This window comes from Panthera pardus, unplaced genomic scaffold, assembly GCF_024362965.1.
Source record: "Panthera pardus isolate Hobbes unplaced genomic scaffold, ASM2436296v1 HiC_scaffold_13, whole genome shotgun sequence".
NCBI classification, from domain to species: domain Eukaryota; kingdom Metazoa; phylum Chordata; class Mammalia; order Carnivora; family Felidae; genus Panthera; species Panthera pardus.
This window is the reverse complement of record NW_026526688.1, coordinates 131,014,689-131,031,945: the sequence shown is the minus strand read 5'-3', so window position 1 is coordinate 131,031,945 and position 17,257 is coordinate 131,014,689.

Below are 17,257 nucleotides of genomic sequence, written 5' to 3'. Positions count from 1 at the left end.
GCTCAGAGCCTGGAGCTTGCTTCAGATTCTGTCTCTCTCTCTCTCTCTCTCTCTCTCACTCTCACTCTCTGCCTCTCTCCTGCTTGTGCTCTGTCTATCTGCCTCTGTCTCAAAAATGAACAAACATTAAAAAATAAAATGAAATAATACAGAGCTGGAGGGGATAAGAAATGCTGGCAGCCTGACCCCCCTCTGGGAGACACCACAACCTGGACTGGGAGTTGGGGGGAAGGAATTTCCATTTCTTGGCCACAGCCATGTAAGTGGAACTTCCATTTTGAAGTTGACGTCATGGCTGAAATGTACACGTTCTGACTGTTCTTACAGAGATCTAATAGATTTATTTTAACTGAATGTTTTCATTTTCTATATGCCCTTAGGATAATTTAGAGACTTCAAATCGTATTTAAACATTTTATTTTCAACAGTTATGGTTGTATTTGCAATGAAGAATTTCCATAGAATTCATATCATCATTTTCATATTTCATATGATACTCAAATAGTAATAGAAGTTAAAATTTGTTGAACAGTTAGTATTGCCAGAGAGAAGCTTAGGAATTTTACATGTTTTAACTCATTGAATTTTCACCTCAAATTTATGAAGTAGCTAATATTATGGCTCCCATTTTATAGATAAAGAAACTGAGGGACACAAAGTTTAAGTAGTTTAACACAAGCTGTTAGTGGAGAGCAGATTTTGAATCCGAGCAGTCTGGTCCCTGAGTTCATGCACTCAAACATTTTGCTATTTTCACCATTTGTCAAATAATTCAAAGCCTCCAATTTGCTGACACCTACACATAATCACACCAAACCCCCTTCATATTATAATTAAATATTTGCTCCCACATAATAAAAGTCCTTCAAACTACTTTTACTCAGAAATTAGAATTTTGAAATATGTACAAAAAGTCTTTCTTCTTTCTAAGTCAAAGGGTCAAATTTGGTTCCTTCTTTAGCATCTATACCTAGACCACCTTCCACTTGTTGGTGAAGCTTGAGTCACTTCTAATGGTAGATAAAACTAATTCTAAATGTTTAATGAATCTTAAGTTTAAAATTCTAGGGGCACCTGGTGGCTCAGTCGGTTAAGCATCCTGCTCCAGCTCAGGTCATGATCTCATGGTTTGTGAGTTTGAGAGTCACATTGGGCTCTCTGCTGTCATCACAGAGCATGCTTCAGTTCATCTGTTCCCCTCTCTTCCCCTCCCTCTCCATATCTCAAAAATAAATAAACTTAAAATTCTACAGAGTCAAGAGGTTACCACACAACTCAGAACCAGATTTTTCTATCTAGCTTACTTAACTACCACTTCCTTAAGAAAATAGCATTGTCAAAGCTGAAGTGATATTCCCAAAGTCTAAAAACATTTTAATAAAACTCATATTGAGTGTTATGGACTAGATTGTGTTCATTCCCTCAAAATTCATATGTTGAGCCCTAATCCCATATTTGACTATATATTGAAGATCGGGACTTTAGGGAAGTAATGAAGGTTAATTAAGGTCATAAGGATGGGCCCCAAGTCCAATAAGACTGATGCATTTTTTTCAGTAAGATTTTATTTTTTAAGTAATCTGTACATCTTGCGTGGGGCTCAAACTCATGACCACAACATCAGGAATTGGGTGCTCTAGAAACTGAGCCCACCAGGCACCTCAGGACTGATGTCTTTATAAGAAAAGGAAGAGACATAAGAGATTGCTCTTTCTCCCCATGCCACATACAGAGAAGAGACCATGTGAGGTCACAGACAGAAGATGGGTTTCTCCAAGTCAGGAAAAGTGAAGTGTCCTCACCAGAAACAAACCTTGACGACATCTTGATCTTGGACTTCCAGAGTCTAGAACTGGAAGAAAATAGATTCTTGTTGTTTAAGCCGCCCAGTCTGTAGCATTTTTGTTATGGCAGCCATAGCTAACTAATACATTAAGCTTAACCCATATTATTTAGAAAGCAGCTATACTCATCACTAGACCACCAATGCTTGCTGCCCATATTAGTTGAAGAAATCAGTAAATAGAGAACTGAAAGAAAAGTCAAAGCTTTGTTATTTTAGCTTCATCAGGACATTCAATTTTTGCCATTTATTTGGAGTCTACTACCTATAAACTTAAACCTTATTTGGTCAAACCACTCATTGAGTCGTACATGTATTTAGAGAAGAGATTTGAAAGTCAATTCTCATATAACTGGGTTTCTTGGGAAAGCAGCATCCAAGCATTACCACCTTGTGGAAAAAATTGAAGTATTTATGGCAGTATATACTCCAATATCTAAGTTTTCCTGAAGGTTAAATTTTCTCTTTAGCCGTCTACATACGGAGGCTCTACTTAGGGCATAGCTTATGCACTCAACTATATGTCTTTTGTGGGGAACAAATAAAAAAAGCCAAGTTTTTGGCTTTTCTTTTATTTTGAAATTGCCATGTCATGTTCTTCTCTTATTATTTTTCTAACTCCAAATGAAATTTAAAGCCACTCTAGAAAACAGTATGGAGGTTCCTCAAAAAATTAAAAATAGAGCTACCCTAAAACCCACTAATTGCACTACTAGGTATTTACCCAAAGGATACAGGAGTACCGTTTTGAAGGGATACACACAATGTTTATAGTAGCACTATTGACAATAGCCAAAGTATGGAAAGAGCCCAAATGTCGATCAATTAATGAATAGATAAAGAAGATGTGGTATACACACACACACACACACACACACACACACACATATTTACACACACAATAGAATATTACTTGACAATCAAAAAGAATGAACTCTTGCCATTTGCAGCAACGTGGATGGAACTAGAGTGTATTATCTAAGTGAAACAAATCAGTTAGAGAAAGACAAATATCATATGACTTCACTCATGTGGAATTTAAGATACAAAACAGATGAACATAAGGGAAGGGAAGAAAAATAATATAAAAACATGGAGGGAGATAAACCATAAGAGACTCTTAAATACAGAGAACAAACTGAGGGTGGCTGGAGGGGTTTTGGGTGGGGGGATGGGCTAAATGGTCAAGGGGCATTAAGGAGGACACTTTGTTGGGATGAACACTAGGTGTTATATGTAAGTGATGAATCATTAAATTCTATTCCTGAAATTATTATTACACTGTATGTTAACTAACTTGTATTTAAATTAAAAAATGAAGGAAGGAAAGAAGGAAGGAAGGAAGGAAAGAAAGAAAGAAAGAAAGAAAGAAAGAAAGAAAGAAAGAAAGAAAGAAAAAATCCTAAGAAAAAAAAATTAACATAAATAAATTATAACTTGCCTCTCCCATTTTCCTCTTTTGCAAGGATATGTATTAAACCAAGCAAAAAGCAGAGAAAGATTAAAGATGCAAAAGTTATGGTTGAGCTAGGCAGCCTAATGCTAAAAATTTCCTCTAGAGGAGGAAACAAGGGTGAAGAGGTGTTGCTACTTCTAAAGATGATGATTTACAAGTAGTTTAAATCTAATATGTTGTTTAAACTTATTATTTGAAAATTAAGGGTCTTTGATATTTAAAATGAATATTATTTTACAGATATTTTCATTCTTCCTCCAATAAAATCATTTTAGGGTATTGCAATCACAAAAAAACTAACTAACTAACTAAAGCCTTTTATCCTGTGTCTATTGACATGTCTGAAGCTTGAACCTTCAGATAGCAAAGGAGGTGCATTGACTTATGCCATGAGCTTTTATCAAAAACCTTGCTCTTTCTCTCTTAGTCTCCCATGATGTCAGCTCACACCTCACTGTGGCTACCTGTCCTTTGCCATGATATGACCCAAGTGACCCTCTGAACTTGGTTCTCAGCTCTGGATAAAACTAAAATATGAAGGGAAAACAGTTGGGTCTGCATCAAGGAAACTGTTCTGCCCTCCAACAACCAACACAACCACCAGCCTAAAATCTGCCTGTGACCTTAGAACTCCCTTTCCCCATCAAAACTAGATCTAACTCACTCCATGCAGATTGTAGCCCGTGAAGATCATGACACACTAGCATTCTGAGGTGCAAACTCTGTCCATCTCTACCTCTGCCAAGACTAATGAAGTAAGGTAATTTCCAATACGATGATTTACATTTTTCTTTCTATATTTCCTTATTTCCATAACCTGCCTTCAAACAATTAGCAGACACCATGGCTCCCTTGTGTGAGGGGAGGTCTGTGGCATGGAAGAAAACAGAACGTACATGCAAGTATGAAGGGCACATCATATCGTGGCTTTTAATTTTTGGAGTCTAAGCCCTCTGAGGAGATTGTGGTAGGCTTCTGAAGGTGAGAAGAGAAGGGCATATTAAAGCGAAACTCAAAAGAAGGAGAATCTCCTTCAGGAAAAGAGTGAGCCTCTGAGACTGGAGATGGCAAAATCTCCTTTTCAGTACCTGTAAGTGTGGGGTAGATCCTGAGTAAGGAATGGCTGTATGGTTTCCCAAAGATTCATTTGTTCTTCACAAGGATGAGAGCCGCAGACCTGCAGAGGGTGGACAACAATGGCACAATGGGAGTTTCTGAGGTAACTAGCACAGATGCTTTATGGTTGGAGTCTTTGGAATGCCTTGCTAACAGATAAAACCATCAGGGTCATTATAGTAAAGTGGTTGAAGTTAAATTTTAAACCAGTCTGGCCAGGTGAGGATTCGGGTTTGAAATCAACATATTGGACTCATTCAGATTTTAAACTAAGATTTCTGTGCACTCTATGGAAATGTACCCATACGTGCAACTGTCCCTACAGTTTGGCATTCCTAAACAATAGACTTAGAGATTCAACAATAGAGATTCAGACTTAGAAAGGAATCTCAATCCTTATCAGTACGAGACACTGACTTCCTCCACAAGAAACACCATCAAATCCCTTGCAGATGCAGGTGTCACCTCTAGAGGCCCTCCAAAGAAGAAGCTTCACTCAGGGAGATTTGGTCTCCTAAAGCCTGGATCACTGAACATATACTTACTTCGGACAGATGAGATAGAACAGTGGTGTTGATTGGTTGGGAAAGGTAAAAGAAAGAAAAAATAAAAAGGTGGAGGTGGAGAAATAAAATGAGAATATGAATAAGAACATAAGAACCCACATTAAACTTTAGTTTTAAACACAGGACATCACAGACTGTTTTATACCCATGGTACCCAGGATTTCTTAACATATTTGCCTTTGTTCTTGGCATCTTTGGGGAGAGTTAGAGGTATTCTGAATGCCCAAATACCAAAAGTATTTGACTCTTTCCTTTAGCAGACTTTAAACAAATGTGACCTGAAGTCAGGTGTTTTTTTTTTTTTTTTTCATAGACATATTATCAGTGTCTATTCTAGACATATAATAGATACCAAGAATTTTGTTGAGTGAATATATGGGCCATATTTTCAGCCTTTAGAGAGTGACAATGAGGGGGGACAAGATTAAGAAGATGAATTAAAATCAATTAATTAATTATGAAGATGAATAATTTAAATGAACATTGATAAGAAATAACCTAATACAGTTTTCTCAAGCACCAAGAAAATTATTTCAATTATATGCCTTTTCTCCACATTTTCTTATGGACTTTGGTGGAGAGTATGGATCTCCTGGTTTTAAGCATTGATCTTGTACTTATGAACTTTGTGACTCAGTGCTCTCTGGATCTGAGTTTCTTCTGTAATAAACTAGTTATAATAGCATTGTTGTTAAAAACTAGATAAAATAGTACCTGTAAAAATATAAACTAAAAAATATTGTATAGTGCTAGGGTGATATTATCACAAATATCACAATGCTGCCTTCTCTCCTGTTGAGATAAAAGACCTGATAAAACAAATTCCTTTTCTGAGGATCTAAATATCTGATTGTATTGCACTTACACACATGCGCGCACACACACACACACACACACACACACACACACACAATCACACACAATCACAAACACAAATCCTACCACACCCCGCACACACATCACTGCTCTGAAAACATTAAATTAAATTTTTTTCCATATGGCTCAGAACATCTGGTGATTAACAGTTAAATAAAATTAACAAGGCCTTCCATTTTTAATAGGCACATAGTCATCCATTGGAAGCAATAGCTATTTCCAAAAGATCTCTGTTTTCTAGTTCCCTTAAGTTCCAAGTTTCCCTGGCTGACCTGGCTTTGAACCTTGGTCCCTTGTAGATAAAGGGAAAGTCTTTGGCTTACTATGAAGGAGCCAACCTTTCTCTATGCATCTCATTGTCAGACTTCCATCCATCCCTGCTGTGCTTGCTATAAATCAGAGGACCTTCAGCTTTGATGTTTACTGCTTTTTATTTTTTTTGTTTCTTTTTGTCTGCACTACCAAATATCCTAATTGTGTGTGTGTGTGTGTGTGTGTGTGTGTGCGCGTGTGTCTGTGTGTATTATGTGTGACAAGCTTGTTCTATAGTGCATGTTAATGACTTTTTTAGCCATGGGCATTTTATTGTAGTAGCATCATGTTCAAACTGAGAAATAATTTATATTCCACCATGCCCTGGCAACATTCATTGCTACTAATATGGAAATAGTGTGGAAACGGACATTTTCTTGTGACATATTGCTTAATAAATTATAAACATTATCCTATCAGAACTGACACTGGTACATAAATGACAACATAAATGACCATTTGCAATATCAGGTGGCTTATGGTTCAGCATGAATATTTATTATGATTTAATATGAATACTTAATATCCAGTATAAAAGGTTGTATATGTCATTACCAGTAAAATTAAAGGTGCTTTGGTGATTTTAACATTTAAAAGTCATAGAGTTTAATAGCCTCACTAGGATCTTCATATTCTAAATGATTGATTTTAAAGCTCCATAGGCTTCAAGAGGTGACTAGAGAACTCATTTCAATTGCATTAAACTACAAAGAAAATGTATCTTTAGACACCATCTGGCTACTTATCAAAACAGATATGTAAGAACATTTTCACACTTACCGTTTCAAATGAAATGAATGCAGAGTAAAAATTATTTCCTTAATAGAGTAGGTAAAAATATATGCTGACTATTTTTCTGACTTTTAAAATTCTTCCTTTGCCATTTAACCACAAGTGTTATTTTACAGTTACTAGCACCCAAGGAGCTATTTTAAAGTTCTCTAACTCATTTACCCATTTTCTAGATGAGGAAACTGGCCTTTGAAGACAAGCAACTTGCCCCTGGTTTTGTTAGCTAGCTGGTAGCTTCCGGAAAATGCAGCTTTCTGCAGTTTTCACATATCGTGTTACACTTCCACTGTGCTGAGAGAACAGACAGATTTGGCAAAGTCACAAGTCTCTTAGACCTAGGAATCTGACCATTTCTTAAGTGATTTGTATGTGTTCATGGGTGGCTCGATATAATAAAACAACAACCACAACAACAACTACAATGTGTAAAGTACTTTATAGAGGACTTTTCACATTCAATATATTCCTGAATTCTTAGAACTGATGATCTTTCCACTGCACTGTTTTTGTCTTTTTAATCCAGAGCCATTAATAATTTCGGTGTTTATAATTACTTTGGGAGACTAAAGCTTCTTGTGGTTGCATTGAAAAGAGTCCCTATGCTTATGTGAAAAAAGTAAAACCCTGAGCCTCTTTCTTTGCGTTCTGGATTTTTGAGTTATGCCTGCTAATCAGGACTTGTAGTGAGTACAGTCATCTACAATAGTTTATCCTGGCTTGGGGGAAGGTGTGTACTTTGACCAAAGCTATAGAAAAGAGCAGAAAGAATTGTGAGGAAGCGATGTTCAGCGATTGTCCAAGTTTGCTTTCTTAAACTATAAAGACTGAACACACTAGTTAAAAGAGCTGTGGAGACTTCAAATGGCAACTAGGCCTTTTAACAATAACACCGTCAGGCAGAAGAAGGTCTAGAGAGAGGGTGAGTATTGAGATTTCCATCTTATGGCAGGGATGGAGGTAGAAAAATACTCATATCTCTAAAGAGAAAATAATAATTCTGCATCTGCACTATTGTCCACAAGTTCTGGATTAGGTCATGAGCCAAGAAGGAGATGGCTTGAAGGATGGTGTTTTAGTAATCTATTTCTAGATTTAGAGGCTTAAAATTATAATGCTTATTATTTCAAAGCTTGTGTGGGGCAAGAATCCTGGTGCAGCTTAGCTGAATGATCTGGTTCAGGATCTCTAATGAGGTTGTAGTCAGGATGTTGAGTGGAGCTGAAGTCATCGCAAGGCTTGACTGGGGAGAGAAGATCTTCCAACATGGCTCACTCACATGGCTGTTGGCTGGAGGGCTCAGTTCCTTACCATAAGGGCTTTTTCATAGGTCTGCATAAGTTTTTTTATGACATGGCCGCAGGCTTGCCCCAGAATGAATGATCTGAGAGAGAGTGCCGGTTGAAGGCTATAATGCCTTTTATGACATAATCTGGGAGGTCACCCATTATCACTATCACCAGTTTCTATTCATTAGAAGTCAGTCACTAAGTCATAATCAAGGGGAGGGGAATTAGGCTCCAGCATTTGGGAGATGAACTATAAAAGGATTTGTGGACATATTGGATGTCCACAGATGAGTTCATGAGTGTGTATGTAATTTAATGCTTAGAATTAGATTCATTCTGTGCTCCCAGTACCCAGCATGGTGTCTAGCTTCATGATAGGCACAATGATATATAATAACAATGACATCATTGTTTTATGGAATTATTGAGTGCATTTGCCGTTTAAAAAAAATACTTGACATTAATCTGGCACTTAAAGAACAGTCAAGCTTATTTTTCATAGAACTATCTATTGTGTGATTACAGGTTCTGCTTTACAACCTCCCAGCCAGACTATACTTTTAAAAATTTATTTGAGATACAATTGACATACAGCATTGTGTAAGTTGACTTACACATGACTGCCACTGTAGCATTATCTAACACTTCTTTCATGTCACATGATTATCATTTCTTCTAGGGTGGAAACAATTAAGTTCTAATCTGTAAGCAATTTTATGTTTATAATACAATTTTGTTGTCTATCAGACTACATTTTTAAATGGTTTAAGACAAATTCTCAAACAGAAATCAAACAGTAGTTTTTAAATTTTATTTTATTAATTGGATTCACTGTTTGTGGCACCTCTTTCTCAGTTGAAAGTGACATAGAAAGCAGGCGTCTGACAATTTCTTACAGTTGACCTCTCTTGTGTAATTGTGAAACACAAAACATACTGGAGAAGAACATAGCACTACTCTTGACCACCACTAGATGTCCTCTGTTGGCTATTCTTGTCTATAATAATTTTTTGCTTGATTTCTGTCCTTTTGATTATTTCTGTAAAATTTTTTAAGCACATATATCTTAATGATTTTTTATAATAGCCATTGGAAAAGGCTGATAAAGACACAGTTAAACACTGTGAGCTAGTCTGAATTAACTGAACAGGTATGTGGAGTCCGTGAGAGATTTTCGAACTCGGTAAAGAAGTTTTTTTGACTTATTTAAACTATTTTTAGCTACAATAGTTTTCCCAGCAATTTCCCCAAATTACTTTTTCCTTCTCCCCCTTATAGTGAGTCTCTTTCCTCCCCATATTTATATATTTCTTCATCTATAGAGATGAAGAAAAAAAAAAAAAAGGCCACCTCCATTTAAACTGAACTGTGTCTATTTCATGTTCTTGGCTTTGAAAATTGTCTTTCATGCTATGTGCTTTTCCAGATATAGAAATAATTGGATACTGCTGTAAGTTCAAATAAAAGTATGTCTAAGTATTTCATAAGAGCAAAGGATGATAAATTGTACTAAGAGCTGGCTGCTCATGGGCAAGTGATGCTCAATAATAACCTCAAAGTTTTAAGTTCTTCACATTTCATTTTAATTAATGGATTTGGGATAGGATCCCTCCCCTTTTTAAAAGAATCTTACTTAGACACATTTACTATGATTTCATAACCTCATAGACTATCTTTGACATAAACTATTTTGTAACTCCCTCTTTTTTAAAAAATTTTTAATGCTTATTTATTCTTGAGAGAGACAGAGTGCAAGTGGGGGAGGGGCAGAGAGAGGAGACACAGAATCCAAAGCAGGCTCCAGGCTCTGAGCACAGAGCCTGCCACGGGCTCAAACTCATCAACCGTGAGATCATGACCTGAGTCAAAGTCAGACTCTCAACCAACTGAGCCACCCAGGTGCTCCTATAAATCCCTCCCTTTATTCAAGCTTCAACCCTAGAGTCTAATAGAAGCATTTTAATTTTTATTAAATCCAAAACTTCCTCAACTTTTTTTCCATTTTTATTCACACCTTACATCTTTAGGATATTATGTCTTTGGATACGATCTTCCCTCCTGATGGGAAATTTCTACATAAAATTCTTCTCTTCTTCTAATTCACCAGTTTTCTAACACCTGGAATGTATACCATTAAATCACAGCTTATAGAGCAACATAAAGCATTAAATTGTATTTTTCATTATCCCTTAATGAATTAAGTGAATTTAATGGGCCATTACTAATAATATTAGTAATAATATTAATCCAAGTGTTAGGAAATTAAAAGCATGACTATACTGGAATAAAGGAGTTGGTACAGATTGGTTCAAAAGAAGTATGTCATGTGCATAATTGGTCAAGTAGAGTCACTATTTACTTAGTAGATAGAGACTATGAAAGGGTTGCTAGAGAGTATAGTACTGAGATTGTAGAGGAACAACAATTTGGAAATTGCTAACCATACAGTTAAGGTGATACTTTAAAAAGAAATGAATAAGAAAAACTCCCAGGAAGCAACAGGTCAAATGTAATACAATGTGGTTCCTGCACTTAGGTCCAACCTCTCGAAAACCCTTCTTGGAGGATTCAGTCATAAGAAACTACAGTAGGTACAGAAATGAGAGAAAGTGAAAAGATAAAAAAGGGGTATTATAAGGAAGAGATTGAGAGAGACAGAGACAGACACGCACATATGGAGAACGAGATCCATTATAAAACTCAGAACAACTTAGGCAACACTCAAAGGGAAAGATTGGACAAGGGTATTGGAGGTCACATTTTTCTTTTTGGCCTACACCTTCCTCAGAGAAAGACATTACAAATTTGGGGATGAAGAGGGCTAATGTTGAAAGGAACAAAGATAATATTCAAGAAGCTAGTAAGGATATTTTTGGAGGAAATTTTGGGAGACCGTATGTGTTGCCCAATGTTGTCTTTGCAATGAGAATTTACTTTGATTCTGAAAAGCTAAGTAAGAAAGGGAGGTTTCCAAAAGAATAATTAGGAAGATTAACAGCATGGTTTTACTTCTGTGAATTTGAGCTCAGATTTTAGGCATTGAAAATAAAAAATGAAGAAAATATTAACATATGAAGCCCTTTTCATGATTACAGATATGTGTTTCCTATAATATACACTGTGGCCAGATATTCAGAAATGACCTTCAATGGTGTGGGACAGTATGAAAGCCAAAAACAAGGAGGGATCCACCAAAAAACAAAAGCAAGTCCTGGCCAACTTGCTTTTAAGCATTTTTTTTTTTTTTTTGAGATATGGAACACAAACAGGAGGAGCAGAGAGAAGAATGAGATATAAATGCTGTGATCTCATATGGATCATCTGATCTAAACTCCAGTACTTGTAAAAAGGATATGAGTTCACCCAACCAGCCTTTGAAATAAATAACCACATGTGTAAATCAGTAAGCGGAACTCACAAAATTTCACAAAAGTGAAAAGGAAATCAGTGATAATCTGGTGTAACTTTCTTTTTATCTTCTAATGAAATCCTTTTATTGCATTCTTGATAATGAAAACCATATTTCCATCGGAACTTTTTTTTTTAATTGAGTGAACTCCCTGTTTCCCCAAAATACCAGTGAATTTTCATTCATAGACTCTTCCTTGTCTCTAGGTGCTTCAGATTCACTTAGTTGAATGCAATATCCATGTCAAGGGGGATGAAAAACATGAGTCTACTGCTGAGGTGGTAGACAACATTACAGAGAAAAATAATAATATAATAATATTCATTATGAGAAAATTTGTCTAGAAATTCAATGTGACAGCTAGATGGTAGCTTTTTCATGTAAAATTACAGCTGGTATAGGTAGCAAGCCACATTATAAATGATGAAGCAAGAGTTAGGGAGGTGGAGATTCAATCTGGCAGATCTGCAACCAGAGGCAGAGGTTCAAGAACACACAGAGAAGGCCAGGGAAATGAGCAAGTACTATTGACAACCAGACTGAGGAGAGAGGCAATCTGCAACAAAGCGTACATATAGGCCATCAGTAAATCAGTTTAGATTTATTGACTACTTTTAAAAAAAATGGTGTGGGAGCAATTTGTACAGAACAGATATGGAAAATGATTTTAATAATCACCAACATTCCTTTTTCACAAGGTAAATGTTTTATATATTATGTAACTTATATAAACACTTAATGAGTGAGTCAAAATTAAGAAAAACTAAACAGATATAGTAAAAATTACCAGAAATCACCCTACTATGAGAAAACCCTATTTACCGCTTAGCGATCTTTTCCTTTAGTGCATCTTTCTATGCCCACGCATGTGCACACACAGAAACATACACACAAAATATATTATTTTGTATTAGCACTTATCTTTTCAAGTTAGTTTTTTTTTTCCCTAAACTTCTCTCTTCCTTTTCTTTTCTAGCCTTTTGTGCCACCTCTAGGTGATCCATGTTATAAACTTCATGTGTAACTTTCCATGGGCATCTTCATGCTCAAAATAATACATACATATAGGGTTTCCTTTAGTCACAGTTTGTTTTACAAAAGTGGGATCATATTAGCTAAGTTGTTTCTGCAACTTGATGTTTTTCTTGAAGTATTTATACTTTATTTGGTGGCTCTCTAGTGCTCCCCCAAATATGGCAGTAGAATACCCTATGATAGAAATGTGTCATGATCTATGTTGCTCCTGAATGGCTTCTCTTTGTCTCAGCTTTTTGCCATGATAAATGTGAAATAATCATCCTTGTGTATATAATCTTATTCACCGATGCTGTTATTTCTATGGGGTAATTTCCCAGGAGTGGGATTGCTGGGCTTACAGACATGTACCTTGTAAATTTTTAATTGACACTGCCAGATGGCTTTCCAAAAAGCCCGCAACTATTCACATTTCCACCTTTTTCCCTACATCCCTGCCAGTAGTGAGATGATTACATTTATTTCATTTCTAGCAGTCTGATGGGTGAACTGTGATTGCTGTTATTATTGTAATCTGCATTTTCTCAACTACTAGTAACTGCTTGTTCACAGGTTTGGTCATTTTTTAATTATGTGCCTGAGATTAGAGTGTAAATAAAATTTTAGTGCATTTTTTACATCATCAGGAATAAATACAAGAGGTGAAAGAAGATAAAACTGTTAAGTATACTCCTTGTAATAGCAAGCATTCCATGAACCTCTGTGGTATCACTAAATCCTGAGGCAATTAGAGAGTCCACCAACATCCCAGGAGTATGGGTGAGCAGCCTTAAGAGAATTCATTCACTGGTAGAAAGCTGAAGCTCAGATAGTATCTGTTCTATGGGATACACATAATTTTTAAATTAATAAGTGGTTGGGCTAGAGGATTTAAAGATAAAAGGAAGCAATTACATGGGTGGTAGGTAAATGTGGTTGGACTCAGCACATCAATAAAAAAAAGTCTAAATCCTGAGGGGGAAAGTGAAAAAGGGAGAGATGCACTGAACATTCTAGAGGCCTGGTTGGCATGAAAAGCCATAACACGGAAGCTAAGGCAAGAATGTACGTGTTCTGATGTAGAGAGTGCATATCTGGGTGAGAGGCCATGTTTGAAGGTCTTGCTCCTAGTTATCTCTAATTCCACTTCAGCCAACATCTCTCGGTATGTCTCTTGACAGCATGAGACCTGGGTAACCATCTGACTTCTCAGCTTCAAGGCCAGTAGTTTTTTCCATTACTTTGCCCATGATCATTTGTAAAATAACTAGGACTTGTTTTAGGCCAAATGCTAGGCTGGATTATTTTTTATTCTGAACCCTTTATAAGTTTACATATCTACTTGAAACTCTTATAGATTAATACATCCATATATTTCGAGGCAATCTAAAGGTGAATTTTTCAAAATCAGTTTGGCCATCTGTCTTCCACAACAGTGATAAAACATCTTTGACACCATTGATGAGAGCACGCAGGATTCCTCGAACTTCAATAATTCAAATGTGTCTAAAGGTATTGATTTTATGTTCAGTATACCAGAATTTTAAGTAGGGAGATAAAACTAAAGCAACACTAAAAATAGGTTGAATGGATTATATATATATATAAAAAAAAATCCTTACATTACAGCTTTTGATTGAAGTTCCAAAGCATGTCTTTACATACAGATCCCCTTCACAAAGGGTAGGAAATATAGCAGCAAGGCATTTAAGAAAATTTTCTGATTGATCATTGGTTGACCACTAAGTTACACTGATACAAGGATACCCCCTAGGAAAACAAGCTTAAAAATAAAAACACAATATGCCAGACATGCCATGAGATTTCATTATGTACAATGAGTTCTCTCAGCATCAGCTTATACAAGAGTAGAAATGGATCTGTTGAGAGAGAAGCTTTTTCAACAATAATAAATAAGGAGAGTGAGAAAGACATTTGTCTTTACCTTAAGCCAAGTGAAGACTCTACCCAGAAAGGTCATCCAGAGGGGCAAAGTAATATAGCACTCCAGGGGCTAAATCAATATCTGTAAGCCAGACCAAAAAAATTGCTGAGAATCCCACCACCAGATAACAATATGCAAAACAAACTTGAATTCACTCTTTTTCTAGGACAGCTGAGTGGAAATGGTGGCTAATAAATGGGGCTGAAGCTGGCAGGGTAAAGAGAGAAGTTCTTCCTATGGGAAATCCCCAGTCTTACACTTCCAGCTTATAAGCCTGAAGGAATAATAAGCTAAGGAAACAGATAACTAAATGGAATAAGAATTTGGTGTTACCAGCGGTGAAGCCAAACTGGAGGTTAAGGTGATTAAGGAACAGTTCTTTAGATGGGCAAGTCTACTCTAGACTCCGGCAGCAACCATAAGGAGTTAATTTACCTGCAAAATCAGAGGGAACTCCTCACAAGACTGTTTTCACTTCTAACACCAGCTGCAATTTCAAGGGTCCCCAGGGCCACCCTCACTTCCAACCAGCTGGCTACATGTGGAGGTCCTCATGGACTCCCCCAGGTTTAATAATTAGAACAATTCACAAAATGCAGGAAAGTACCATACATAAGATCATAGTTTTATTATAACAAAACAATACAAATTAGAACCAGCCAAAGAAGAAATGCAAAGGGAAGACATGGAAGTGAAAGTTACAAACTTGAAACTGTCACGTCTACGGGGCATGTTATTCTCTTGGCATTAGTGATGTGTGGTAATAAGCATATAGAGTATTGAAATCCAGGAGGCTCACTTGACTTTGGTGTCCAGAGACATTATTGAAGGTTCATTGTTTAGGCAGGATTGATTGAATCATGGCCTGCATGGTTGAACTGGATCTCTAGCCTCATCCCTCTTGGAAGTCATCTGGCTAAAAGTTCCAACCTTTTCAGCACATGGTTGTTTTTCTGGTGTGGCCAGACCTCATCTTAAGACTATTGATATTGCCCAACCCACACTGAGTCATCGCATTAACATAAATTATAAGGTGTGGTCCAAGGACCCACCATGAATGTTAAAGACACTCCTACCCTCTGAGAAATTCCAAAGGTTTAGAATTTATCTCCCACGAGCCAGCAGAAAAGGCCATACTTCTTTCTGGATAAGATTAATTCTTCACTACAGAAGTGTTTTCATTATTTCAAGGATTGCGTGTTCATATTAAAATGACACTGCTTTTGTGAAATATAACTAAAAGAGACTAAAATCCAAAGACAGGGAAAGAACTAGCCCAATAAGAGGATTTGAAGCATAGGTGGGAGAATGGATAGTTGCTTATGAGTACATACTCTTGAGTTCACTTCTCAATACATCTGTTAACTGACACAGGCTTATTTTGAAACTGCATTTGTATAAAATCAAAGTCTAAGCTCTTCCCATTATACCATGTGGTCATATTTTACATTTCTCAACAGAAATGAAGTTATAGTTTTAATTTGAAGAATGAATATAATTCTATCTGCTTAATTTTTCTTATCCAGAATAGGAAGCTTGTACCCATATATTCAAGATGTTTTATTGTATATAATCTTTAATTCATTATAGGACAACACTATGATGGAAGCTGTATGGATAATTCAGAGGACTTTCTCATGTTGAAAATTAAACTAGTGAGGAAGTTGGATTAACAATATGTTTCAATATAAACTACTTTAAAAGCCATTTTACAAAAATAAATTTAAAAAAAGATAATACTGCAGTGGAGATGTGATCCAGCTTTTGTCACTCTGCTTCACATAGTCTGAATATCAACATTAATGTAAAAAACAGTTGAGTTGGTCAGAAAGCCAATTTATGAAACAGTGCTAATGAGATATAAGTCAATTCATTTCATTGTATAATAAAATGGTCATGGACTTCTCCCATATGAAAAGAATACATTGTCTTCATATGGGTAAAAGGAGTTGAAAATGGAAAAGATTGCTTCCGGGGTACTTGGGTGGCTCAGTCAGTTAAGTGGCCGACTCTTGACTTTGGCTTAGGTCATGATCTCACAGTTCCTGGGATCAAGCCCCCAAATCAGGCTCTGTACTGACAGTGCAGAGTCTGCTTGGGATTCTCTCTCTCCCTCTCTTTCTCTGCCCCTCCCCCATGTGTGCAAGCGCATGTGTGGTGCACTCTCTCTCTTAAATAAATAAACATTTTTTAAAAATTGCTTTCATTGAACTTTTTCATATTTTGTTTTAGGAAAACTTATGAGATATTAATTTTCATATAATTTGGAATAATTTTAATGATTTTTTAATTAAACAACTTAATAAGTAATTACCAAATGTCATGCTTTCTCTTTCTCCCTTTGATAAGATTTTAATATTCAAAGCAGAATTCATTTCAAGTATGAATTCTGTATTTCAAAGCAAAACAATGGATTGGAATTCTACAAGTCCTTTTTTTTTTTTTTTTTTTGACTTGTCCAAGAATGGGATACCAAGTGGTGAGGTTACGTCTTTAACTGTTCCATGAAAAGTATGTATTCCAAAGAAAACCCTAAGGTTGATTTTAACCTTCCACCTTCCTGCCATGTTTCATCTGCTGCTTCTTATTCTCATCTCCTCTATCTTTATTTATCTTCTACTTTTACTTCAAGTCCATGACTT